This window comes from Callorhinus ursinus, unplaced genomic scaffold, assembly GCF_003265705.2.
Source record: "Callorhinus ursinus isolate GAN/ISIS: 27379988/994484 unplaced genomic scaffold, GSC_fseal_2.0 scaffold46, whole genome shotgun sequence".
Lineage (NCBI taxonomy): Eukaryota > Metazoa > Chordata > Mammalia > Carnivora > Otariidae > Callorhinus > Callorhinus ursinus.
This window is the reverse complement of record NW_027397108.1, coordinates 11,072,481-11,080,720: the sequence shown is the minus strand read 5'-3', so window position 1 is coordinate 11,080,720 and position 8,240 is coordinate 11,072,481. Positions and strand designations below refer to the sequence as shown.

Sequence of the window (8,240 nt, the reverse complement as noted above, 5' to 3'; positions counted from 1 at the left end):
GCGGCGGCGGCGGCGGCGGCGGCGGCGGGGGGCAGGAGGCGGGGGCGGAGCGCGCGGGGCGGGGGCCGCGGGGCCCTGTGAGACGCTCCGGCAAGCGCGCTGCAGCCCGAGCCCGGCGCCCGCGAGTCAAAGGCGCGGCGGCTGGACCCGCGCGGCCACGGAGGCCGGAGACCGCCCGGGGTGGTGTGCGCGCTTTGTTCCCGCGCGGGCGGCCGGGCGGGCGGAGCGAGCGACGGGAGCCGAGCCCGGGCATGGCCCAGGCGGCGGCCCCGCGCGCCCCGGCCCCGCCGCGCGCCTGAGCCCCGGCGCCACGCGGTGCGACAGCCGCGGGATCGCCCCCAAGTTACGGAGGCGGGGACCGAGTTCCAAGGAGAAGCCACTTGAAGAGCCGGGACGCGAGAGTGCGGTCTCCTCCCATCCGCCGGACCTCCGGACCGTAAGTGCCCCGTGCGTCCCGCGCGCCGCCGCCGCTGTCACCCCGACTCTGCCCGCGGCTGCCGTCTGGGGGGTCTCCTTGCAGCCGCACCGAGCGTGCGGGCCGCCCCCGGGCGCCCCCTCCCCACTTTGGAAAGTTGGAGCCCACGGCGGGGTGGGGCCAGCCCAGTCAGTGCCCACCCACTTCGGTCCCTCCACCCCACCCCCATGAGCGGAGCTTGACCTGCCGGGGGTGTGGTCAAACCTAACGTGGGAACTGCGTGCGGAAGGTGGGGTGTCCCGCAGGCTCCCCGTCTGGCGCCTGGGCTTCCTGACAAAAGGCCCTGGTCCAGGTGACTGGGGACAGGGAGGGGGCGCAGAGAGCGGCCCCAAGAGAGATGGCGGGGTCAGAACTCCCTCTATGCCTCCTGTCTTGTTTCAGTCCCTAGCCCTGCCCCCCAGGCAAGGGGCGGTAGGTCGCTGGGCAGCGCGGTTAAGCGGTCTTGGGGTGAACTCTGCCCAGAGACTGGGGGGTTGGGGGCTGCTCCACTCCACGTGTGTGGGGACGGGGGCTTCAGCGACCCTCCCTGGGGTCCTAACAGCCCGCGGTGCCTGGGGCGCAGCCCGGTGGCAGCGACTATGTTCACATCCGTTGGGAACCGTCCATCTGCGTGTTGGGCAGGCCTAGAGCCAGGCTGTGGGAACGGCTCCGAGGGAGGTGTGAGCCGACGTGGAGGGACAGATGGCTGGAAATTCAGCCCTAGACGGGCTTACGTGGAGCAGAAGGCAGCGGGGCTGGTGGCAAGCCACACTCTGAGCTGCGAGGCTCGGAACACACTGCCCCAGGCTCTCCCTCCTTCCGGCCCCTGGGAACTGTGTGTGTGCTGGGCCCGGCAGCCACAGAGGGGTGGGGCAGACCCCTGTAAGTGTGGACACATGGCCCCCAGAAGGATAACTGCATTCCCCGCATTTGGACCTTGGCTGACTGACTGTAGGCCTGTTCCAGAGACTAGGGAGAAAAATATTTCCTTTGAGAACAGACAAGACCCTATACTCCTGCGTGAGGTGGTCTGAAGAACCATGAGGCCCGGGTCTCCGGCCCCGTAGCCAGGATGCTACTTCATGGTGACCCCGGGCATGCGTTTCCTCTCCTGGCTCCAGACCCAGGAGGTTCCCAGGGTGGCCCCTCAGTACCAGGGCTGGCCGGGGACAGCAGGGCAGCTAGTCTGTGCCCCAGCTTTGCTCTTGCAAGTTGCTGCACGGTTTGAGAAACTTCTTGGGGTTGGAACCCGGAGGGGAGAGGTGGGCTGGGCTGCGAGGGGCAGAGGTGGCTCCCAGCAAGGGCAGGGGCAGGAGGGCCCTGTGCACAGCTCCCGGGCACATTTGCAGAGAGCGGAGTTGTGACAGGCATTTGCTCCACCCCCTTTCTGTCCTCTGGATGGGGGGATTCAGGGGGCTGGTGCGGCCGGGGAGCCGGCGAGGCAGCGGGCTCTGCTGTGCGGCCAGCAAGCTGGTGCCCAGAGAGCCGCGCTGGCCGGCTACGCCGCCCCACGGCCCACGACACTGGAAGGGGAAAGGGAAGCAGAAAGGCTTGAGCGGTAGGAACAGATGTGGTGCTCCCTGCTCCCCGAGAGCTAGGCAGATGCAGGAGAAGACAGGGTAGGGCCAGTTTTCTGGTGGAATCCGGCTTTCTCTGGAGGTGCCTGGGTCTCCGGGTGACTGGGGAGAAGGGACGGGCCTGCGGGTGCTCCTGGCTATTCACAAGGCCAGTGGGGCTGGTGAGCTGAGGGATTTCGGCTGGACATCTCCCTGCAGGACACTCCGGGGCTGCCCGCCCCCCCCCCACACACACACACACTTCGGGCCCTGGAGCTCCTCCTCTGTCACCGGGTTATCCGCGTAATTGAGTTACCACCTCCAGGAAATCTCTGATTTGGCCCCACATATTTTCATTTCTGCATGACTGGAGGAAATTAATTTTCCTTCCTACGCAAGGATCTGGAGACACAGACGGCAGCCGGGGCCACTAATCCGCAAGATGCAAGCCCGCAGGGCTGCCCGCACCGCAGGCCGCGGCTCCAGCCCTGGGTAGGGTCTGGGCGAGGCCTTTCCCTGCCACCTTCTGGAACTGTCACAGGCTGTCGGCTGGCTTTCCCCACCCCTGCTGCCCCGTCAGTGGGTTGATTCTGGGGCTGTCTGATTCATCCTCAGCCTCCCACGGCGCCACGGTGTGCAGGATGGCTGTTGAAGTCAGTGGATCCCAGTTCCTTTTCTGAGTCATTGTATGTCTGTGTGCACACACATGTGTTTGGAATCCCAAACGTGGAGGAGGCTGCCCGGCCCGTGTCCCCGACACATGGCAGAGAGCTGGCATGCAGTAGGTGCTTAATTAGTGCCGCTTCCGAGGAGGGGACTGGCATTTCGGGGGGCAGCTGTGTCCTGCCCGCTGCACCACCCTCCCCTGCGAGGGCACCTGGTCCTGCTGAGTGGCCCCGGGGGGCAGGCTGCCCCTCAGACTCACGGAGTCAGTAAGACGACTGGCCAGCATGCTGGAACTTAATCTCATGACGCCCAGAGAGTTGCAGGCCCGTCAGGCCCACGAGGGGAGCCCACGTCTGCCCGTCGGCCCCTGCCCCTTCCCCGCATGGCGTCTCCGGCCCACAGCACCTGCCCCGCCCCCATCAGCTGGCCTCCCTGCGCCCCGGCCCTCGTCCCGGGCCCGACTGCCAGCGTTCCTCCCAGACTTGCGAGGACTGGGAGCTGAGTGCTGGGCACTGACAAGTGGTTAATGTCCCAGACGTTAGAGCCTCACCTGGACAGGCACACGGGGCACAGTGGTGACCATCAGCATGGCACCACCTGGAGTCGGTTTCCCTGGGCTCAGGGATGGGGGAGGAGCACCTCTACCCTGTCTGGGTCATGGAAGCCCAGGGGCAGCCCTCTCCGCCCACCCTGGGACCTGGGGGACAGGAGCTGGGAGGGAACATTGTCATCTGAGATTCTTTAGAAGCCTCTGGACGCTGTGTGTCTGCTAGTAGAGCAGGGGATGCAAACACCGTGACGTGTAGCCGGTGTCACCTCCCAGGCTTGGGGGTGGGGGAGGGGGAGTCCGGGACCCTGCGAGGGTCCATGCAAGAGTGAGGTCTTGCCACAATTGCACTGAACTGGAGAGAACCGGGCCCGGAAGGTGTTCATCTTCCACTGCTCGTCCGCTGCGCCGGTCAGGGGAGAAGCCCTGCGCTGTGGGGGGCAGGGGCGGAACAGTAATGAAGCAGGAGCCCCTAAAGCCCACACTTGGGGCCCGCAGGCCGGGCCAGGCTATGCTTCCTCTTGTAACCTCACGACAAGCCTGCCAGTGGGCACCCTTGCTGTTCCACTTTCCAGGCAGGGACGCCGAGGCCCAGAGAGGCTCACCAGAGGCAGGCAGGCAGGTGCCACACCGAACTGCTTCTGTGACCGAGGGTGGACAGGCCCCTGGAGCTTTCCAGGGTTGTGTGTGTGGTGTCTGTCCCTTCACGGCACACAGTGTGGCCATCCAGGGGGACGGAGTGGGGCCGCTGTGACCGGAGGGGCAGGAGGAGCCTGGAAACTCGGGATTGGTGGATGTCCGTCTGGGGTGCAGCCTTTGGGGCCAGGGCTCACTGGGGGCCGTTCAGAGGGGTTGACCGAGGCTCCTTCTCTGGACCGCGTCCCAGTTTGGGGAGACCGGGTCTTTGGAGTCCCAGCCAGACTGGGCGGGCACCATGCTGTGGGTTTCCAGAAGCCAGTCACCCGCTGGACAGTCCTTTGTCCTTGCAGCTCTCGGGCTGCCCGAGAGGACTGTTTGAGATGGCGAGCCACACCTCCAAATCCTTTCCTGGGGTCATGACCCCAGACTTCTGGGCAAACAAGCAGGCCTTGTTCTATGTCCAAGGTTCCCCCCAGGCTGGGACCCCCTTCATGTGGGGCTTGGATAAGACCGTGCAGAAGGCCGGGGCTGCAGGAGGTGGCCCGGCCCCCAAGTGCTTTGGAGGACTGCCTTTAGCCAAGAACACAAAGGCAAGCAAGGGCTTTGGTATCTGGAGACACATTCCTGGAGTGGAAACCGCCCTTATAGCATCAGTGGAAAGACCCAGGCCGAGGCCTGGCGTGCGGGATGGAAACTCATGATGTAACAGTGATAAATAATTGGTTCCCAGTTCCCACTTATGAGCGCACAGCTCGACCTGGGGCGTGGGGCAGACGGCTGAGCTGGAGCCTCAGACGTGCGAGAAGACGCTTCCCACCCGTGCTGTTTGCAGCACGAAAACAGAAGTGAAGACTTCTGCTTTTTGTAATTCCTGGGACCTCACGGTGAGCCAGATGTCACTGGGAAGGAAAACAAAGATGCACTTGGCCGTAATAAGGAAGATGTGTCTTCCTGCTCTGCTGTCCACCCACACGCTCTCAGCTGTGCACCACCGGGAGCCGGGGTGCCTCCGAGGCTGGGAGCCTGGCGGACGTGGAAGGGGAGGTTTGGGGAGGATTCCAGGCACAGGTGCATTCGTCTGTCTACTGGGGCAGAGAAAAGTCTTTGGGGGGGGGGCAGGGCAGAAGGAGACCGGGGCTGGTGGGGAGGGCGCTTTGTGAGCCCCATGGCCCTGAACATGGCTCACAAGGAAATCCTCACTGGCTGGTCCTGACCTGGGAGCAGCCGGGAAAGCCAGGCTGAGGCAATGGGAGGGATGGGCAGCATGCCAGCTTCTCTGAGTCCTGCTGCTTGGCCTGGAATCCCAGCTCCCCTCCCAGTGGCTGTGTGACATCAGCAAATTTCTCACCCTCTCTGTGTCTCCAGTTTGAAATGCAAAGCGCAGTCCCAGGGCCCCCTCCCCCTTCAGATGGTGCCGAGGTGTGTGGGCACGGGGTCCGTCCTTGCTATCACTGGCCTGTGGACGTGGCTATCACGTTCCCGCTCTGGGGGGTACCCGTTGCCGTCCTGGGGTTGGCTGGTGAGTGTGGGGATCTAGTGGCTCTGCGGAGGGTGAACCCTTGTTTCTCTCCTTCCCAGGCAGCCCTGTGCAGGCGCTTACTCGTCTGGCAGCACAGCCCAGGCCCCACGCTGCTGACCCCCTTCCCCACATATGGGGACACCAGCCCTGTTCCCCTTCCATTTCATGGAGGGGACACTGAAGCTGAGACCATCATGTTCCGTGGCTACTTGGTGGCAGAGGTGGGCTTCCAACCCATGGGAACCCAGGGCACCTGAGTCTCTGCCCCTCCAGGGTCGCCAAACATCTGGGGTCCCTGGGAACCCGTGGCCCCCACTTCTTCCTTCGGCCGCCCCCTGCAGCCCTGCACAGCCTCAGCAGCCCAGCCTGGACCCTTTCCCGCTGTTCTCCCCTGCGCCCGAGAAGTCAGAACAGGACTGCTGGCCCTGGCAGAGGGCACTGTTCTGTGTCCGTTTGGCTGTGTCTGGGGTGGAAAGAAGAGGAGACATGTGCGCTGCTGACAGAGTGCATGTCCACGGCGGGCGTAGCCACGGGTCCCTTTGGTGGCCCTTCTGCTGTCCTAGAGACCGTGTCCTTCTGAGCATTTGGGGCTGGGCTGGGCCACTCCTCGCAGGGGCTGCTGGGCTGGTCCTGCCGGGCTCTGTCTGCAGGCAGGGTGCAGGATGGACGCCGCCCAGCTGTGGGGGGGCCATCTGGTGTGACCCCCCCCCCGCCGGTCACGGCCCTCGAGCTTCCGTGTCCTGTCCCGGGGCGCGCACCTCGGAGCCGCTGGGGCGTCCTGCGGAGGCCGCTTGCTCCCGCCTTTTACACGGGAAGCGCGCCCTCTTGTGGCGGCTCGGGGTGGGGGTGGGGGTCTGGGCTGAGACCCTCTCCACCCGGGTGCCCGCGGTCTGATTGGGTACGGAGAGTCCCTGTCACCAAGATGTGGCCTGTCTGGGTGCCTCACGGAAGTTTGGAGTTTCATCTGCTTCTTCCGTGTGATGTGAGCGAGCGCGTCTGGGCCCCGGAGGCCACATCCTGCGGGAGGTTCTCTGAAGGGCAGCTCCTGTGAGGAAGCGTTGGCTCACACCAGCCTCGGTGGGCCCGGAGCTGTGCCCAGCACCCACGCGCAAAGCCGACATGGCCACGACGCAAGGTGGCCATGTGTGACAATTTAGATCGTAGCCGTGTTTAAAAAAAAAAAGAAAAGGGAAACCAGTGCAATTTTCATCGTATGTCTTATTGAACCGAATGTACTCAAAATGTTCTTTTCACTCTGCAAATTGTTGAGGCCATTTTTTTTAGAGACTTTGAAGTTCTTTTTTTTTTTAAGATTTTATTTATTTATTTGAGAGAGAGAGAGACAGCATGAGAGGGGAGAAGGTCAGAGGGAGAAGCAGACTCCCCGCTGAGCCGGGAGCCCGATGCGGGACTCGATCCCAGGACTCCGGGATCATGACCTGAGCCGAGGGCAGTCGCTTAACCGACTGAGCCACCCAGGCGCCCGAGACTTTGAAGTTCTGTATGCGTTTGCATGCTGGGCATTTCAATTCTGGCCAGCCACGATGGCCAGCTCATGGCTGCCGTGTCGGACAAACAGGGCAGAGGGCACAGGGAATTCCCGGACGATCCGCAGATGAGGACCAGTGCTGAGGTGGCACTGTGCAGCGTGACGTTGGGGACAGCCCCACGGAAGTGGCAGGCAGCAGAGGTGGGAGGGAGGGGCTCCAGGCAGGGGGAGGCTGGCTGTGGAGCCAGATGGCAGGACCCTGGACGCAGAGAGGACTCTGGCTTTTGTCGCTGGAGCCCCATGAGCCCGGCTGGCTGGGGCGGGGGCTGGTCAGATTTGCATTTTGAGAAGGCCGTCCAGGGCAGAACATGGGGAGACACAGGGAGGCAGTGTCCAGACCCAGGGCTCTGGGGGTGGTGGTGGTCAGAGTCGGACTGCTGGGGGAGGCGTCCAGGGCGATGCTGAGTCCTGGTCAGTCTCCAGACAGTGTATGTGTCCAGGAGGAGCTGCACCTGCTACCCTTGCCCTGCATGTCTCACCTGGAGCTCCCAGCGTCAGCCCGGAGGCCCCTTCTGTCCCGCAGTCTGAGTGTCAGTGGGAACGTGGCAGCCGAGGGTGCTTCTTTCCTAAAAAGGCACACTTCTCAACCACCTACACGTCCCTCTTTGCCTCATGAGGAAGGGTGGAGGGCCCTGTACATGTGTGGGGGGGTGTCCAGCCAGAAGGGGAGTAGCTCACTCCGTGTGTGTGTGAGTGTGTGAATGAGTGTATAATGTGTGTGTACAGGTGTGGAAACCAGGCCAGAAGGAAGTGTGACCTCTGACCTAGCTATCCAGAGAGCAGTTGCTCTGGGGCACTCATGGGGAGCCCAAGGGCTGGCCTCTGTCCAGAGTGACCGCCACAGCAGTGCGCGGCAGCATCTGGCCCCCAGCTGGCCTTTCCTGCACTGCAGCCCCTGGGAACTGTGTATAAAGTGTCCCCAGACTCGGGGGGGACCGCCTCACAAGTCCCAATATGCCAGCCCCAGCCAGGACCCCACAAACCGGAGACCCAAGTCAGCATCCAGTGAGAGGGCTAGCAGAGGACTCAGAGATGGGACTTTATCTCCAGGACACCTGTCACCACACACCTACGTAGACTGTCCCAGGATGCCTGTCACTACACATCTACATGGACTGTCCCAAGATGCCTGTCACTACACATCTACATGGACCATTTCAGGACACCTGTCACTATAATATATCTACATGGACTCTGCCGGGATTTGTCATTAGTATCCATATGGACTGTCCCAGGACACCTGTCACTACCTTCTACATGGATTGTCCCAGGATGCCTGTCACTACCATCTACATGGACTGTCCCAGGAC

The 8,240-nt window shown here is 63.1% G+C and overlaps 1 protein-coding gene across 5 annotated transcripts in view; it reads left to right on the top strand.

The window, feature by feature from the left end:
* Window positions 1-8,240, top strand: part of CBFA2T3 (CBFA2/RUNX1 partner transcriptional co-repressor 3) — an 85,542-nt gene that overhangs the window by 31,837 nt on the left and 45,465 nt on the right. The window contains exon 1 of one of the 5 annotated variants that reach the window (XM_073882400.1): window positions 335-436. The exons of the other annotated variants lie outside the window; for them this stretch is intronic. The gene's annotated coding sequence lies outside the window, so the exon portion shown is untranslated. Of the gene's footprint in view, window positions 1-334; window positions 437-8,240 lie in introns of those variants that run through there. 5 annotated transcript variants of the gene reach the window in all.